The sequence below is a fragment of the Arachis stenosperma genome, chromosome 3 (assembly GCF_014773155.1).
Source record: "Arachis stenosperma cultivar V10309 chromosome 3, arast.V10309.gnm1.PFL2, whole genome shotgun sequence".
NCBI lineage: Eukaryota > Viridiplantae > Streptophyta > Magnoliopsida > Fabales > Fabaceae > Arachis > Arachis stenosperma.
In genome coordinates, this window is record NC_080379.1 from 114,744,967 (window position 1) to 114,750,521 (window position 5,555).

Below are 5,555 nucleotides of genomic sequence, written 5' to 3' on the forward strand. Positions count from 1 at the left end.
TCATAATCCCGCTCAGACTCTCTATTCTCACAAATGCTACACTCCCTACGGAACCTAGCTAAATACTCAGAATCTACAACAGAAGGGACTCTTAGAGGACCAGGATCTACCCAGCCAAGACCACTTGGAATCTTGGTCGACATTGCTTGAAAAACCTTTCGAGACATAAAATTCTTGCCTACAAAGAAGAATACAACAGCAAGCAACAATCACATAAAAGCAGACAGCGAAAACCCATTCAGCAAAAACAAGAAACAAAGATCTTTATAGAAGAAAATGCAGCAACCCGGAACAAAATACCAGAGAAAAGAGCCCCCCCCCATATACAAGCAAACAGAGCAATGGCGGCGCCTCTTTTCGGGGCAACCCAGGCATAGAGAAAAAGAAACAGACAAAGAGCCACACAAAAGAACAGAAGCATATGAGTACAAAAGAAAAGAGACGAACAAACCTGGAAAGAAAGAAAACGGCGAGCTCCGACAGCAAGGGGAACGAAACGGCGGCGCAGAGGAAACCCCGGAAAAACGCACAGAAAGATTTGAGGAAGAAGAACAAAGTGAAAGAAGGAGCGGTGCTCGAAGAAGAAGATGGCGAAAACTTAGAAAAAACAGAAAGGAACAGAATAAACGAAGAAAAGGAGGAAAGGGGTAGATAAATAATGCCTTCACAAAGCCCGAACGGAAATCGAGGAGAAACGGTAAAATGCAATAAATGCAGAAACGGCCATTTTTGAATTTTGAAAAGAACTACTATGCCCGAGCTCGACCTCTCAAGGACGAACTCGGGCAGGGGCACTGTTCATACCCTGACCGAGCTCCCCAAACTCGGCAAGTTCATAGAAGGTCCGACCTCGTCCCCAGGCCCATGCCTGAGGTCGGACCTCGGACAATAAAGCTAAAGAAGCCCAAAAGGAACGAAGCCCAAGACCTAAAGGCCGAAAAGGCCTAGGAAAGGCGGTTCCACAAAGATAAAGATAAAACTCCCAAAAGGATAAGATAAGATAAGAATATCTTATCTAGGGAAGATCGCGGCCAACTACTATAAATACACTGGAGCACCCAGGTATAACACACACTCTAATTCTACTCAATATCTGCTTGGACCCATGCTAACTTAAGCATCGGAGTGTCATTGCAGGTACCATCACCAACCACTCGGCATACCAAGCTCGGGTCATCAATCCCCCTATCTCGGGCCTCCCTAAGACGACCGAGCTGCACGTTTCAGGTAACCCTCGGAACAATCACCATTCTCACTCATGAACAAAGTGACTGACAACCACTCTTGTTCTACAAGCAATCAAAGCTCTAGTGAATATCTCTTGGATTCTTTAACCGGAATCTTCGTGGTATAGGCAAGAACTGATGGCGGTATTCAAGAGAATCCGGATGGTCTAACCTTGTCTGTGGTATTCTGAGTAGGATTCAATGATTGAATGACTGTGACGTGCTTCAAACTCCTAGCAGGCGGGGCGTTAGTGAAAGACGCAAAAGAATCAATGGATTCTATTCCGGCCTGACCGAGAACCGACAGCTGAATTCCGCATGCCGTGACAGGGCATATGCAATCGCTTTCACTGAGAGAATGGGAGGTAGCCATTGACAACGGTGAAACCCTACACGAGCTTGCCATGGAAAGGAGTAAGAAGGATTGGATGAAGACTGTAGGAAAGCAGAGAGACGGAAGGGAAGGCATCTTCATACGCTTATCTGAAGCTCTCACCAATGATATACATAAGTACCTCTATCTTTATCTTTATGCTTTATTCGTTTATCACTATACCCATTTGAGTCTGCCTGACTGAGATTTACAAGGTGACCATAGCTTGCTTCATACCAACAATCTCCGTGGGATCGACCCTTACTCACGTAAGGTATTACTTGGACGACCCAGTGCACTTGCTGGTTAGTTGTGCGAAGTTGTAGTGATCACAATTTCGCGCACCACCTTAGCAGATCATTGCTCCAATAGCAAGATTGATAGAGATCAACAAGCTATTGTGATGATCAGTTGAAACCTCGGTCCAATAAGATTAGACATGGCTTCACAGCCAGCCAGATTTCAACAGATCACCATGAAACACTAGAATTCATTCTTAAGAACTCTGAAGAAAAATACCTAATCTAAGCAACAAGATGAACCGTCAGTTGTCCATACTCAAGAACAATCCCCGGCAACGGCGCCAAAAACTTGGTGCACGAAATTGTGATCGCTACTTTTACACAGAACAATCCCCGGTAATGGCTCCAAAGACTTGGTGCTCAATACCATGGCATAAACACAACTCCGCACAACTAACCAGCAAGTGCACTGGGTCGTCCAAGTAATAAACCTTACGCGAGTAAGGGTCGATCCCACGGAGATTGTTGGTATGAAGCAAGCTATGGTCACCTTGTAAATCTCAGTCAGGCAGACTCAAATGGGTATAGATGATGAATAAAGCATAAAGATAAAGATAGAGATACTTATGTATATCATTGGTGAGAGCTTCAGATAAGTGTATGAAGATGCCTTCCCTTTCGTCTCTCTGCTTTCCTACTGTCTTCATCCAATCCTTCTTACTCCATTCCATGGCAAGCTCATGTAGGGTTTCACCGTTGTCAGTGGCTACCTCCCATCCTCTCAGTGAAAACGTTGCCTATGCTCTGTCACAGCATGGGTAATCAGCTGTCGGTTCTCGGTCAGGCCGGAATAAAATCCATCGATTCTTTTGCGTCTGTCACTAACGCCCCGCCTGCTAGGAGTTTGAAGCACGTCACAGTCATTCAATCATTGAATCCTACTCAGAATACCGCAGACAAGGTTAGACCTTCCGGATTCTCTTGAATGCTGCCATCAGTTCTCGCCTATACCACGAAGACTCTGATCTCACGGAATGGCTGGCTCGTTTGTCAGGCGAGCACTCGGTTGTCAGGCGATCAACCATGCATCGTGTATCAGGAATCCAAGAGATATTCACTAAGCCTCGTATGCTTGTAGAACAAGAGTGGTTGTCAGTCACTTTGTTCATAAGTGAGAATGATGATGAGTGTCACGGATCATCACATTCATCAAGTTGAAGAACAGGTGATATCTTGGAACAAGAACAAGCGGAATTGAATAGAAGAACAATAGTAATTGCATTAATACTCGAGGTACAGCAGAGCTCCACACCTTAATCTTTGGTGTGTAGAAACTCCACCGTTGAAAATACATAAGAGCAAGGTCTAGGCATGGCCGTGAGGCCAGCCTCCCAATAATCTAAGAACTAGACGTCCAAAGATGATCTAGAGATCTAAAGTGATCAAAAGATTCCTAGATGAAAATACAATAGTAAAAGGTCCTACTTATAGAAAACTAGTAGCCTAGGGTGTACAGAGATGAGTAAATGACATAAAAATCCACTTCCGGGCCCACTTGGTGTGTGCTTGGGCTGAGCAATGAAGCATTTTCGTGTAGAGACTCTTCTTGGAGTTAAACGCCAGCTTTTATGCCAGTTTGGGCGTTTAACTCCCATTTTGGTGCCAGTTCCGGCGTTTAACGCTGGAATTCCTGAGGGTGACTTTGAACGCCGGTTTGGGCCATCAAATCTTGGGCAAAGTATGGGCTATCATATATTGCTGGAAAGCCCAGGATGTCTAATTTCCAACGCCGTTGAGAGCGCGCCAATTGGGCTTCTGTAGCTCCAGAAAATCCACTTCGAGTGCAGGGAGGTCAGAATCCAACAGCATCTGCAGTCCTTTTCAGTCTCTGAATCAGATTTTTGCTCAGATCCCTCAATTTCAGCCAGAAAATACCTGAAATCACAGAAAAACACACAAACTCATAGTAAAGTCCAGAAAAGTGAATTTTAACTAAAAACTAATAAAAATATACTAAAAACTAACTAAAAGATACTAAAAACATACTAAAAACAATGCCAAAAAGCGTACAAATTATCCGCTCATCAATGGCAGCCAAAAATAATAATGCAAGGAGGATGCTTGGTGATTATACTACACCTACTTCCAAGTTTGATGGAAGAAGCATCTCAATCCCTGCTATTGGAGCAAATAACTTTGAGCTGAAACCTCAACTAGTTGCTCTAATGCAACAAAACTGCAAGTTCCATGGACTTCCATCAGAAGATCCATACCAGTTTTTAACTGAGTTCTTGCAGATCTGTGAGACTGTTAAGACTAATAGAGTAGATCTTGAAGTCTACAGGCTCATGCTTTTTCCTTTTGATGTGAGAGATAGAGCTAGAACATGGTTGGACTCACAACCTAAAGATAGCCTGGACTCTTGGGATAAGCTGGTCGCAGCCTTCTTGGCTAAGTTCTTTCCTCCTCAAAAGCTGAGCAAGCTTAGAGTGGATGTTCAGACCTTCAAACAAAAAGATGGTGAATCCCTCTATGAAGCTTGGGAAAGATACAAGCAGATGACCAAAAGGTGTCCTTCTGACATGCTTTCTGAATGGACCATTTTGGATATATTCTATTATGGTTTATTTGAATTCTCTAAGATGTCACTGGACCATTCTGCAGGTGGATCCATTCACCTAAAGAAAATGCCTGTAGAAGCTCAAGAACTCATTGACATGGTTGCAAATAACCAATTCATGTATACTTCTGAGAGGAATTCCGTGAGTAATGGGACGCCTCAAAGTAAGGGAGTTCTTGAAATTGATGCTCTGAATGCCATATTGGCTCAGAACAAAATGTTGACTCAGCAAGTCAACATAATTTCTCAAAGTCTGAATGGATGGCAAAATGCATCCAACAATACTAAAGAGAAATCTTCTGAAGAAGAAGTTTATGATCCTGAGAACCCTGCAATGGCAGAGGTAAATTATATGGGTGAACCTTATGGAAACAGCTATAATTCATCATGGAGAAATCATCCAAATTTCTCATGGAAGGATCAACAAAAGCCTCAACAAGGCTTTAATAATGGTGGAAGAAATAGGCTCAGCAATAGCAAGCCTTTTCCATCATCTTCTCAGCAACAGACAAAGAATTCTGAGCAGAGCACCTCTAACTTAGCAAATATAGTCTCTGATCTGTCTAAGGCCACTTTAAGTTTCATGAGTGAAACAAGGTCCTCCATCAGAAATTTGGAGGCACAAGTGGGCCAGCTGAGTAAGAAAGTCACTGAAACTCCTCCTAGTACTCTCCCAAGCAATACTGAAGAAAATCCAAAGAGAGAGTGCAAGGCCATTGACATAATCAACATGGTCGAACCTAGAGAGGAAGGAGAGGACGTGAATCCCAATGAGGAAGACCTCATGGGACGTCTCTCAAGCAAGAAGGAGTTCCCTATTGAGGACCTAAAGGAATCTGAGGCTCATATAAAGACCATAGGGATCCCATTAAATCTCCTTCTGCCATTCATGAGCTCTGAAGACTATTCTTCCTCTGAAGAGGATGAAGATATAACTGGAGAGCAAGTTGCTCAATATCTAGGAGCTATCATGAAGCTGAATGCCAAGTTGTTTGGTAATGAGACTTGGGAAGGTGAACCTCCCTTGCTCATTAGTGAACTAGATACATGGGTTCAGCAAACTTTACCTCAAAAGAGACAAGATCCTGGCAAAT

The 5,555-nt window shown here is 43.4% G+C and overlaps 1 non-coding gene across 1 annotated transcript; it reads right to left on the reverse strand.

The window, feature by feature from the left end:
- Positions 1 to 4,321: 4,321 nt before the first annotated feature.
- Positions 4,322 to 4,429, reverse strand: LOC130971291 (small nucleolar RNA R71). Its single transcript, XR_009082517.1, has one exon. It is a non-coding gene; the product is annotated as a small nucleolar RNA R71 (small nucleolar RNA).
- Positions 4,430 to 5,555: the final 1,126 nt, after the last annotated feature.